This window comes from Leopardus geoffroyi, chromosome B3 (assembly GCF_018350155.1).
Source record: "Leopardus geoffroyi isolate Oge1 chromosome B3, O.geoffroyi_Oge1_pat1.0, whole genome shotgun sequence".
Taxonomy (NCBI): Eukaryota; Metazoa; Chordata; class Mammalia; order Carnivora; family Felidae; genus Leopardus; species Leopardus geoffroyi.
Window position 1 is genome coordinate 91,739,418 of NC_059337.1, and position 13,371 is coordinate 91,752,788.

Genomic DNA, 13,371 nt, shown 5'->3' on the forward strand with positions numbered 1-13,371 from the left:
TACTTTTTTTAAATTGACACAATAATTCTTTTTTCTTTTTTTATTATTTTTTAAAAATTTAAATCCAAATTATTTAACATATAACATAATAATGATTTCAGGAATAGAATTTAGTGATTCATCACTTACATATAACACCCAGTGATCATCTCAACAAGTGTCCTCCTTAATGCCCCTTGCCAATTTAGCCCACCCCCCTACCCACAACTCCTCCAGCAACGTTGTTTGTTATCTGTATTTAAAACTCTCTTATGGTTTAACTCCCTCTATGTTTTTACATCATTTGCTTCCCTTCCCTTATGTTCATCTGTTTTGTATCTTAAATTCAACATATGAGTGATGTTATATGATATTTGTCTTTCTCTGACTGACTTATTTCACTTATAATATACTCTGGTTCCATCCATGTTGTTTCAAATGGCAATATTTCATTCTTTTTGATCACCGAGTAATATTCCATTGCACATATATACCACATATTCTTTATCCATTCAACCATTGATGGACATTTGGACTCTTTCCATACATAGGCTGTTGTCAATAGTGCTGCTATAAACATTGGGGTGTATGTGCCCCTACAAAACAGCACTCCTCTATCCTTTGTACAAATACCTAGTAGTTCAATTGCTGGGTCATAGTGTAGTTCTATGTTTAATTTTTTGAGGAACCTCCCTACTTTTTTCCAGAGTCACTATGCAAGTTTGCATTCCCACCAGCAATGCAACATCTGATGTTGTCTGAGTTGTTAATTTTAGCCATTCTGAGATGTGTGAGGTGGTATTTCATTGTGGTTTTGATTTGTATTTCCCTGATGATGAGTGGTGTTGACCATTGTTTAAGGTGTCTGTTAGCCATCTGGATGTCTTCTTTGGACTAGCTGCTGTTGAAAAAAGCATAGAATCCCTTTCTGCAGAGATAAAAGAAGTAAAATCTAGTCTGGATGAAATTACAATGCTATAACCAAGATGCGATGTCTAATGGATGCCATGATGGCAAGGATGGACAAAGCAGAGCAGTAAATCAGTGATATAGAAGACAAAAATATGGATAATAATGAAACAGAAAAAAAGAGGTAAACAAAGGCAAAAGAGCATGATAGAAGACTTAGAGAACTCAGTGACTTACTAAAAAGGAATAACTTCCAAATAATAGAGGTCCCTCAAGATGAAGAGATAGAAAAAGGGGCAGAAGGTTTATGTGAGCAAATTATAGAGGAAAACTTTCCTAATCTAGGGAAAGACACCGACATCAAAATCCAAAAATCACAGAGAACTCCCATTAGATTCGACAAAAACCAGCCATCACCAAGGCATATCATAGTCAAATTGACAAAATACACAGAAAAGAAAAGAATTATGAAAGCAGCAAGGGAAAAAAATGTCCTTAACCTAAAGGGAAGACAGGGCAGGGTCACAGCAGACCTATCCACAGAAACTTGGCAGGCCAGAAAAGAGTGGCAGGATATATTTAATGTGCTGAATCAGAAAAATATATGCACCCAAGAATTATTTATCCAGCAAAGCTTCCTTCAAAGTAGAAGGAGGGATAAAGAGTTTCCCAAACAAAAACTGAAAGAGTTCTCATGACCATTAGACCAACCCTGCAAGAACTTTTAAGGGGGACTCTCTTCTATGATGGGAGAAAAGATGAAACAAAACAAATAAGACCAAAAGCAACAAAGATTAGAAAGGACCAGAGAATATCACTAGAAACTCCAACTCTACAGGCAACACAATGCCACTAAATTCGTATCTTTCAGTACTCACTATAAATGCCAATGGATGAAACGCTCCAATAAAAAAATCATGTATCAGACTGGGTACAAAAACAAGACCCATCTATATGCTGCTCACAAGAGACCCATTTTAGACCTAACAACACCTGCAGATTGAAAGTTAAGGGATGTGAAGTATCTATTATGTTAATGGTCATCAAAAGAAAGCTGGAGTAGCCATATTTACATCAGACAAACTAGATTTTAAAATAAAGACTGTAACAAGAGATGAAGAAGGGCATTATATCATAATTAAGGGTTCTATTCACCAAGAAGATCTAATAATTATAAATATTTATGCCCCCAATGTGGACATACAAATATATAAATCTATTACAAAAATTATGTACTTTTATAACCCACAATCAGATTCAAGATCAATATCGAATTTCTTTTGGTCATCTCTATCTTTTCATTTATACTTTATCAAAGGCTGTCAGCTTATTTTTTTTAATATCACATTTTAAAAATATATGACCTAGGGGTGCCTGGGTGTCCCAGTCATTTAAGTGTCCAATTTTGGCTCAGGTCATGATCTCACGGTTGGTGAGTCCGAGCCTCGTGTTGGGCTCTGTGCTGACAGCTCGGAGCCTGGAGCCTGCTTCGGATTCTGTGTCTCCCCTTCCCCAACTTGTGCTCTGTCTCTCAAAAATAAATAAATGTAAAAAAATTTAAAGTAATGTATGACCTAACTTTTAAAATTACTTTCCCCAAAATATTTTATTTATTGAAATTTATTAAGAACTGCTAATTGTGAATAATAATCGATAATGGATAACCTGACAGGATATAATGGTCTATTACTTTTCTTTCTTATTTCTCTATTTTAATACTACTGCAGAAGAAACATGTAAAAATGTATATTATCCCTATGCTTCTGAAGACATTTTCTGTGAACTTAAAAAGGTACAAATAAATACATAAACCATGTTTGAAGAGACATTTTTAAATCATTATCACACACCAACAATATGCAAAGTTATTTCATTGAAAAGCTCCTTCAAAAACTTTAATAGGGATATTTTTCTAATTCTCATGGAGATGATAATGAGTAATTTTCATGTTAATGCTATGACCCTGATAGAGGGCAATTATCTCTGAAAACCAATCAAATATTCATTAGAGCTGAATAAATTTGTTATTTAACTTAACTGCCTTTTTAGAAACTCAAATGCCAATTTTAAAATGATCTTAGAATATTTGACCACATCAGCTGGCCCATGTTTTAAGGTCTCCTGTATCTAGATCCACTACTGTATCATTTTAAACACTGTTATTCTTAACTTACTTCTAGATCAAATTTACATAAAACGATTATACTCAATATGATGTATGAGAGCATAAAAATTCAGAATGCAACTATAGTAATAGCAGTGAAGTGAAATTTGATGCACTCCCTCCTAGCTGGTCATGTGCCAAGAAAGATGACATTTAAACAACTTCTAATAAAGTCAGCTGAAATAGGTTCTCAGATAGGCTGATTCCACCTTGTGGTAGCTGGTAAAATAGAGGAATAAACTGAACCCACATACATTATATGCTGGTAGCCACATAATCATGCCTCCAGAGAATCACAGAAAGGAGAAATGCTATCATATTCTTCCTTCTGAGTGCATCTATATTTCATATAGTTCATTTATATTTCAGCTTTTCTTCATAAAGAATATCAAGTAAAGAATTTATTCTTAGAAGTAAACTGTTTGAATTCCCAAGTCCCATTTTCCATTGAAAATTAAAAAGTGGCTGCTATATAGTCATACACTGTTGGCAAATGGTTTGTTTTTTTTTTTCTCAATTTTATTTCTTTAAATTATGTGAACCCATCATCCAAAAGTCAAACATTGCTTATATTTTGCATCCACTTATGTTCTCCTCCATTTGCCCTTCTTCCCACCCTCTAACACACAGATAAACACCAGTCTGGATTGTGCACTTACTACTTCTTTTGAATATATTACTACGCATATCTTTAAATAACATGTTATTCATATGTGCTTTTTAATTACAAATTCTGTATAAAAGGTGTCACTGTAGTATTTAAGAAGTTTCATGCAGAAAAAATTTGTAAAATTCATCTATATTAAATATACTCTTCCATATATCTAGGTGTTTTTTTAAATAGATTTCAATATTTTTAACCTAACAACTTTCTATAAATTTTATTATGTGTATTTTAAATTTCCTTAAAATTGTGTGGTAATTATAAATAGCATTATATTTATTTAAAATCAAGGTTTAGGGTCACTTGAGTGGTTCAGTTGGTTAAGCGTCTAACTCTTGATTTTGGTTCAAGTTGTGATCTCATGGTTGTGAGATCGAGCCTTGTGTTGGGCTCCATGCTGAGTGTGGAGACTGTTTGGGATGCTCTCTCTGCCCCTTACCTGCTCACTCACTCTCTCTCCCTTATCTCTGTTTTAATAAAAAATAAATAAAATGAAGTTGAAAAAATTTTACTGATACAGGGAAATATGACTAATTTTATGACTTTTTAGCCAATTATCAGTTTTTCAAATTTTTAAATGTTTTATTGTTGCCCTGGCAACCACCATCCTACTTTCTCTATGAATGTGACTATTCTGGGTACCTCATATAAATGGAAGTATACAGAATTTGTCTTTCTGTAATGGATTTTTTTCATATAGCATAATGTCCTCAAGGTTCATTCAGGTGGTAGCATGCTTCAGAACTTCCCCTTGAAGGCTGAATAATATTCAATTGTATGTATATACCACATTTGGCTTACCCATTCATCTATCAATGGGTACTTAGATTGCTTTCACTTTTTGGCTACTATGAATAATGTTGCTATGAACGTGACTGTACAAATATCTCTTCAAGACACTGCTTACAATTCTTTAGAGTACATACTCAGAAGTAGAATTGCTGTCTCATATGGTAATTCTATTTTTTTTGAAGTTTATTTATTTATTTTTGAGATCGGGAGAAGGGCACAGAGAGAGGGAGAGGCTGTCAGCAGAGAGCCTGACATGGGGCTTGATCAGGAACTGTAAAATCATGACTTGAGCCAAAGTCAACAGTTGTGCAATTAACCCACGAAGCCACCCAAGCACCCCTGGTGATTCTATTTTTAATATTTTAAGAAACTGCCATATTGTTTTCCATAGCAGCTATACTATATTATAATCCCACCAACAGTACACAGAATTCCAGTTTTGCCATGTCCTTGCCAATAAATGTCACTGTTTATTTTTTTTAAGTAGCAGCCATACAGATATGAGGTAGTATGTCATTGTGGCTTTAACATTTCCCTAATGAGTAATGATATTGAGCACCTTTCAAATGCTTGTCAGCCATTTGTATATTGTTCTTGGAGAAATATTTATTTGGCTTGGTCCATTTCTTAGATTGTTTGTCTGTTTTCTTTGAGAGTTGTAGGACCTATTTATATATTCCTATATATTCCTATTCCTATTTATATATTAACTCCTAATCATACATAGTTTGTAAGTATTGTCTCCCAATTCATAGGTTGCCTTTTTACTCTTTTGATTTGCCAACCAGCCTTGTAAATTTACTTAAAAAGTCAATAGTTGCTCTCTAACTTTGTTTTAAATTTTAGAACTCTGGGTATGCACATATATATTCACGGTGTTGTTTTTCACATTCAAGATGTTACATATTTTCGTTTGATATTGTGTCAAATTGTGTTACTTAATTCCTCTGAATAACAGAAGTATTGATAAAAAAAAGTATTGATAACAGGAAATATTTTGCTGATTGTAAAGAAGTATTTCAAATATTTTCCTTAGAATAATTATTTGCCATAATTTTAAATACTTTAGAACAATTTAAGATTTGTAGAAAAGTCACAAATGTAGTACAGGATTTCCTATATACACTGCACTTGCTTTCCCTTACAAATATTATTTTGCATTACTGTGATAAATTTATTAGAATTAATGAACCAAAGTAAATACACTGTTATATCTAAAGTTCATCCTTTATTTGTTTGTTTGTTTGTTTGTTTGTTTGTTTGTTTAGAGCCTTAGGTTTTAGCTATTAACCTTTTCTTCTGCTCCAGGCACCAATCCAGGACACCACAGTACATTTAGTTGTCCTACTTCCTTGGACTTCTCTCATTTGTATTAGTTTCTTAGTCTTTCCTTGTTTCTGCTGCATGTTTTGAGGAATTCTGGTGAGCTATGTTGAAATATAAGCAAAGGCATATTAACAGTTTTAAGAGTTGATTTGAGCAAAATTAGATTAGAATCAGGTAGTGCCAAACCAGAACTTGTTTGCAGCACTCCACTGACAAGAGCCAGGGGAAAATATACAAAGCTTTCTCTACTTATGATGGGGTTATGTCCTTATTGATAAACCTATGGTAAACTGAAAATATTCTAAGTCAAAAATGTAACTAATAGACCTATTCTACCAAACATCATTGCTTACTTAGCCACGCCTACTTGAAACATGCCCACAACTCTTAGATTAGCCTATAAATGGGCAAAATCATATAACATAATGCTTGTTTTATAATAAAGCACTAGATACCTCATGTAATTTATTGAGTGCAATACTGAAAGTGAAAGAATGGTTGTACGGGTACAGGATGGTTATAAGCGCACTTGTTTCCTGTCATGATTGTGTAGCTGACTGGGAGCTGTGGGTCACTGCTGCAGACTAGCATCGGAAAAGAATATCCTGTGGCATATTATTAGCCCGGGAAAGAAATAAAAAAATCAAAGTAGTTTCTACTTAATGCATATTGCTTTCACACCACTGTAAAATAAAAACAAACAAACAAACAAAAAATCCTAGGTTGAACCATTATAAATCAAGGACCATCTATATAGTTAAATTGCAGAAACAAAGAAAGTTACTTGATTGATTGACTCTAGCTTAAAACATAGTTGGTTGTTTGTGATGGTTGTCCTTAGCATTTGCCTTATTTGGGAAAGCCTAGTTGACTCTTTCTGATTGGTTGTCCTCAGGTTTTGATTTCTTAACCTTGAGGAATTTACAAACTTAGGTTTTGGTTTGCCTACACGGGCCATCAGAGCATTGAAGTCACTTCCGTTTAATGACTCCTCGTTTAATTAATTTAACAGGTGTTATGTAGAATGTCCCTCTGTTGGGAATTGTCTGATGTTTTCCTCATATTTAGACTGGAGTTACTGGTTTTTGAGAGGAAGACCACATAAGTAAGGTGTCATTTTTTATCACATCATGTTAAGGATCATACCAGCAGCTACACTGATCCCTTTGATACTGACTGGTTACCTGGTTGAACTGGTACCGGTGAGGTTTCCCTACTGTCCTTTTGAAAGCAAGTCACTTAGTACAACCCACACTTCATTAGTGAGGAGTTATGATTTATCTCCTTAAGGATTAAGTGTCTACATAAATTATTTGGAATACAGATACATGGAAAATTTATCTTTTCTCACCCATTTATTTCTTATTCAATCACTTATTTGCATTAGAATGGACTCATGGATATTTATTATATATATATATATATATATATATATATATATACACACACACACACATATACATATATATATATACATATATACATATATTTTTTTAATGTTTGTTTATTTTTGAGACAGAGAGAGACAGAGCATGAACAAGGGTCAGAGAGAGAGAGAGAGGAAGACACAAAGTCTGAAGCAGGCTCCAGGCTCTGAGCTGTCAGCACAGAGCCTGATGCGGGGCTCGAATTCACAGACCGTGAGATCATGACCTGAGCCAAAGTTGGAAGCTCAACCGACTGAGCCACCCAGGTGCCTCTATTTTATATTTTGAATCATAATCCAGTGCTAATGTATTTATTTTGTCCCTTAAATTGTTACAGTTTTGGCCATCAGAAGCTTTTTCATTTGGTGTCTATGTCCCTTTGACATACCACTGTCATGGTGTGTGTGCATACATACATGCGTGTGAATGAGTATGTGTGCTAAGCTCTGTATCATCCTCTGGAACTAGAACCTGCTCCAGGCTCATCTTGTGCAGTTCTTCCTCCAGTCTTTGAATCAGAAGCCCTTATTTCTTCCTTTAGTGAATGGCATTAGAAACCATGATTGAAATGCTAAGTGTAATTATTGCTACTCAGTTTCTTTGCATCTAGGCCCTTTCAGTTTTCAGGGCAACAAAATACATGTATGTTGCTAATCTATGTATATTTGTATATCTATACATATTTCTGTATCTAACTGTATACATGTCTGTATACTGATTTCTTCCAATTCCCATCCATTACCCCATGGATCATTATAATCTCACCCCCATAATTATGTGTAAATTGCCCATTCCAAAGGTAAAAAACCTGATTTTCACCTTCTGCTATCCATTTACTTAATTGTTCGATTCCCATACACATGGATGGCACCGTCACAACTGTTAACATGTATCTCTGTGGGAACATTTTTTTTAGCTAGACTACACTATGTACAATTTCTTTTACCTTCAGTTTGAAAGATTCCATTCATTTACATGGTTATTTGGTTCAGCACATTTTCCTCCACCCACTTTATGAGTGTTATGGTCTTGTGTCCTCCCAAATTCATATATTGAAATCTTAACCCCAAGCATGATAGTATTGGCAAGTGGGGCCTGTGGAAGGTGATTAGATGATGAGGAAGAAGCCCTCATGAGTGGGATTAATGCCCTTACAAAAGAGATCCCATAGAACTCCCTGGCCCCTTCTACTATGTGAAGGTACATAAAGTCTGCAATCCAGAAGAGCTCCCTCCCTCCATCCTGCTACCTGATCTCAGACTTCTAGTCTCTGGAACTATCAGCAAAATATTTCTGCTGTATATAAGCAATCCAGTCAGTGGTGTTTTCTTACAAAGCCCAAATGGACTAAGGCAGTGACACTGTTAAAGGTGGTTGAAATACCGTCAGCTTCTTTTGTCATCTTCTGCTTTCTATTCTAGGAATCCCCAACCTCCTAAGAAATGTTTTTAAATATGTTTATACATTAAATTTCAATGTGTTTGAGAAAGGCATAATGTCAGCCAGCTGCAATTACACATCCTAGAGAATACTTTATCCTGTCTGAAAATTCTCTGAGCTCTCTCTGTTCAACTCTTCTCTTCTCCCCCTATACCTTTGACACACTAATTTTTTTATTGTATCTATAGTTTTGCTTCTTCCAGAATGCTATGTAATTGCAATCATATAGTGGAAACTCTTTTTTTACATTTTTTAACTTTTTACTTTATTTTTAAGAGAGAAGGACTGAGCACGAGCAGGGGAGGGGCAGGGAGAGAGGGAGACACAGAGTCTGCAGCAGGCTCCAGGCTCTGAGCTGTCAGCACAGAGCCCGATGTGGGGCTCAAACTCATGAACTGCGAGATCATGGCCTGAGCCAAAGTCGGATGCTCAACCGACTGAGCCACCCAGGCGGCCCAGTGGATATTCTTTCACATTGACTTCTTTCATTTAGTGATATACGCTGAACATTCATCCATGTCTATGATGGATTGATCACTCATTTGTTTATTGCTGAATAAATCCCATTGTATGGATGCCGCACAATTTTTTTAAATCCATCTTATTAGAGCATATAGGTTGCTTTAATATTTTGGCAATTATTAATAAGACTGCTATAAACATTTATGTGCACTTTTTGTGTGTGGATGTGGGCATAGTTTTTCAAATCAGTTTGATAAATACCTAAGAGTGTAATTACTGGATGATAAAGTAAAACTATATTTAGCTTTGTAATAAACTATCTTCCAAAGTGACTATACAATTTTGCATTTCTACAAGCAATGAGAGTTTCTGTTGCTCCACATATTCAAGGGTTTTTGTTTTTGTTTTTGTTTTTTTTGCATTTTGATCAGTGTAATAGGTATTTACCAGCACCTCAGTGTTTTAATTTGCAATTCTTTAATGATATTTGAAGTAGATAATCTTTGCTTCTTTGACATTTGTATATCTTCTTTGCTGTCTGTTCAGACTGTCTCTTTTTTAACTGATTTTTCTCGCTTAGTTTATGAATCCTTTCTATATTTGGATATCAAGACTGCTAGCATATAAATATATGCTTTTCAATTATTTTCTCCCAGTCTGTGGCTTGTATGTATTTTCTTAACAGTGGCTTTGGGAATGCAGAAGCTTTTAATATTAATACAGTTTTACATATATTTTTTCTTTCATGGATTTTACTTTTGATGTCACATTTTAAAACTCATCACCAGGGTGCCTGGGGGGCTCAGTCTGTGAAGCGCCGGACTTCGACTCGGATCTCGATGTTGCAGTTTGTGGGTTTGAGACCTGTGTTGGGCTCTATGCTGATAGCTCAGAGCTTGGAGCTTGCTCTTTCTCTGTCCCTCCCCTGTTCTCAAACTCGTTCTCTCTCAAAAGTAAACATTAAAAAAATTCCTTATAAAAAATACTCATCACCAAATTCAACATCAACTAAATTTTCTTCTAAGTTTTCTACTAGAAGTTTTATAGTTTCACATTTGTCATTTAGATCTCTGTTCCATTTTGAGTCAACTTTTGTGCAAATGTCTAGGGTGTTACATATTTTGTAGATGTTGTGGCACAATGTTAATTTCTGTATCTTTACTAAGAATGTTAAAACTAAACCTCATCATTCTTACGCTTTATCTACCACTTGTTTTCATCTGGATGTGGATATTTGTGAATGATTTTTACTGCTATATTCATGCATATATTTAGCTTTTAGTTTTCCATTTTATTACTATATTTTTATTAGTTTTCAGACCATGAATATTCTTGCCTTATATAATTCATCTTTTACTCAATTAATAGATTTTGTATAAGCATTATTCTGTGGCTATTTCTATATTGTGGGCAGATTTTTGCCCATTGGTTTAATTTCTCTGATCATTAGAGGCCTTTTCAGTATTATATTATGAATTATATGTTTGCTTCACAGAATCAGTAAATAATTCAGATGCCACTTTATATTGCAAGTTGAAGACAAGAACCTAGGTTGTCTTAATTTCACAGGGGTATATAAAATGGGTACTAGTCCATATAATTTCAGCTTATACTGCCAGTGGCATGATTTCAAATGGAATGGGAAAGATTCTGTCCTTAGCTTGTAGACAAAAAAGTATACCCAGTATAGTAAATGGTTATCATAATGGCTCCACTGAACCACATCTTCTGTCCACGTGTATGCGCAGTGTAACAGTCGTGGGCCCCCTTTTGAAGAAATAATTATTCATATTCTTGAATCTGTACTAGTTGAGACTTGTATGGGCCAATATGATATAGAAGAAGAGATGTAGGAATCCAGGAATCTAGGACACACGAGACGTTACTTCCTGTGCTCTCGTACTCCTGAAAACTTGAGAACACCATGTGTGAAGTTCAGTCTAACTTTAGAAGATGAGAGGTCCTGTGGCAGGGAATTGAAGCAACCAGCAGGAGGCACCTGGGCCTTCCTATTCAGCCTATCCATAATGTGAATATAGTCACATGAGTGAGTTTTCAGCCCTGTAACAATGCTGTCCACTACTCTTTGCTCTTATCCATCATCATCTAATAAATCCACAAATGTAGCCACTTTTCTATATTTTCCATAGCTTCTTCCATCACCATAGATGTTACTTTAGCATTTTCCAGAATGCCCTCACATGGAGATCAAAAAATATCTTCTTTTTGGATACACCATATTGTTCATTCAGTAATACTGAACTCATAGCCAAAGCAGTATAACTCACGCCCCAAGGAAGCTCATCTAACACAAATATTTTCTCCATAAGGCAAATCATAGCTTTCTTGTGTCCAAAAATGTTACAAAGAACTTCATCACTATGGTTGGTTGCCATTTTAAACAGTTAAATCACCAAAAGGTACAAATGTGTAATAAAGTGACACCAAATAGACACTGGAAATGACACTTCTTGTCAATATGAGAGCTGAAACAAGAAGGTAGAGTGCAGCCATGTGCATTTCTGGGTACTCAGATTTTTCAGTTCTGAGCATGTGTACTAGTGACTACAACAGTGTCTCAAGGATTGGTTTGAGGCTTACCAATAAATTATAGCAAGTAGTCAATTCTCAAATATGGAATCCATGAATAATGAGGATTGACTGTATATGAATTATATATGTACATCTGTATATAAAAATGTCATTTAGCAAAGAAGCAAACAATTAAAGTTGCTGGCTATGAAAATTCCCACATAAAGTCACATAAGGTGATGACACTTGACCATCTTGTTTCAGACTCCTGCAGATGACCAGAGAATAGAGATGACAGGCAGCAGTGCAATGTGGCACAAACATCTCTGTCTCTGGGACCATTCGAAGAGTTCTGAATCACAACTTCGGCACCTGTTAGTGGAGTAGTCTCAGGCAAGTCACTTAACATTTCTGAACCTTGCTTTCTCTTTATAAAATAAAGAAAATAGAATCTATTAGGAAGAGTTCTTTTTAGGGTCTAAGATTATATTTCCCCCCTAGGAATAGTGGTTCAGCATTCCTAAATTTTATGTTCATGGAGACTTTATAGAATAAAACTAGTATAAATAATGAAAACTAACTATATCTGTGTGTGTTTGTGTCTTTGTGTTTGTATGCCACATTGACAAGATATTTTACAGCCACACAATGGAACACTGTTCAGCTGCAAAAAAGGTACAGATCAAATGCTCATTACCTATAGACACATGCTCAAAAACATTTTGCTAAGTGAAAGAAACCAGACATAAGAAACTACATATTCTATTATCACATTTACATAAAATACCCAGAAAAGGCAAATTTATTGAGATTAAAAGTAGATTAATGGTGGCATGGAGCGGGGGGGCACGAGTGGGGATTAGCTGTAAATTGGCATGAGAAAATTTATTAGAGAGAAGGAAATGCTCTAAAAGTGATTTGTGATGATGGCTATACCACTCAAAGTTATTAAAAACTATCATATAAGTGTACACTTGAAATGTGTGAAGTTTATGATGATACCTGTTTATATATCAAAACTGTTATAATAAGGATGACTCATTTTTTAACTATTTTATTCTTGGGGTAGACCTAGCTTGTAATCACCTCCTTGAGTTCACAAACTGTTTTTCTTAGTTTTTGAAACTGTATTTTGATTGCTATGCTATACATCTCTCATCCTACCTGACTTTCTACATCACTATTTCTTCCCATTACTAGCACATTTGATGCCAAGGGCACTGTAGTGCTTTAAAGTCCAACACAGACCTAACAATTTGATGCTGTCTGTTATCATCTTATTCATGTATCAGTTCACTCAATAATCATTGCCTGCTGTGTTCCAGCACAATACTAATCACTGGATATGGAATGTTAACTAAAGCCAGCATAGAACCTATCCTCTTGGAATTTATTGTGGAGAAGCCTTTTCATTCTGGATTAGGCTAGAATGGTTCATTGCTCAAGAAATTGGAATAATATATCTAATTCCTTTCTAGCCCACACATACACTCTAACAAAATGGAGTTTTCACTCCACTTAAATAATCATTTTGAGATGAAATGGACTGAAAAGAAAATGATAGTGATACCATGAATTTCTCATTCAGTGATCTTCCACCACTAGACCTAAGTAGAACATTCTACGTTTTCTGCTTTCTTTATGTTAGTAAAGCTGGCAGAGGTTGTGATAGGACT

General features: G+C 35.0%; 1 long non-coding RNA gene across 1 annotated transcript in view; it reads left to right on the forward strand.

The window, feature by feature from the left end:
• LOC123582267 overlaps positions 1–12,272 on the forward strand; it is a 69,104-nt gene extending 56,832 nt beyond the window's left edge. Inside the window, exon 3 of the long non-coding RNA XR_006704294.1 lies at positions 11,960–12,272. This is a non-coding gene — a long non-coding RNA (uncharacterized LOC123582267). The remainder of the gene's footprint in view (positions 1–11,959) is intronic.
• The last annotated feature ends 1,099 nt before the right edge of the window (positions 12,273–13,371 follow it).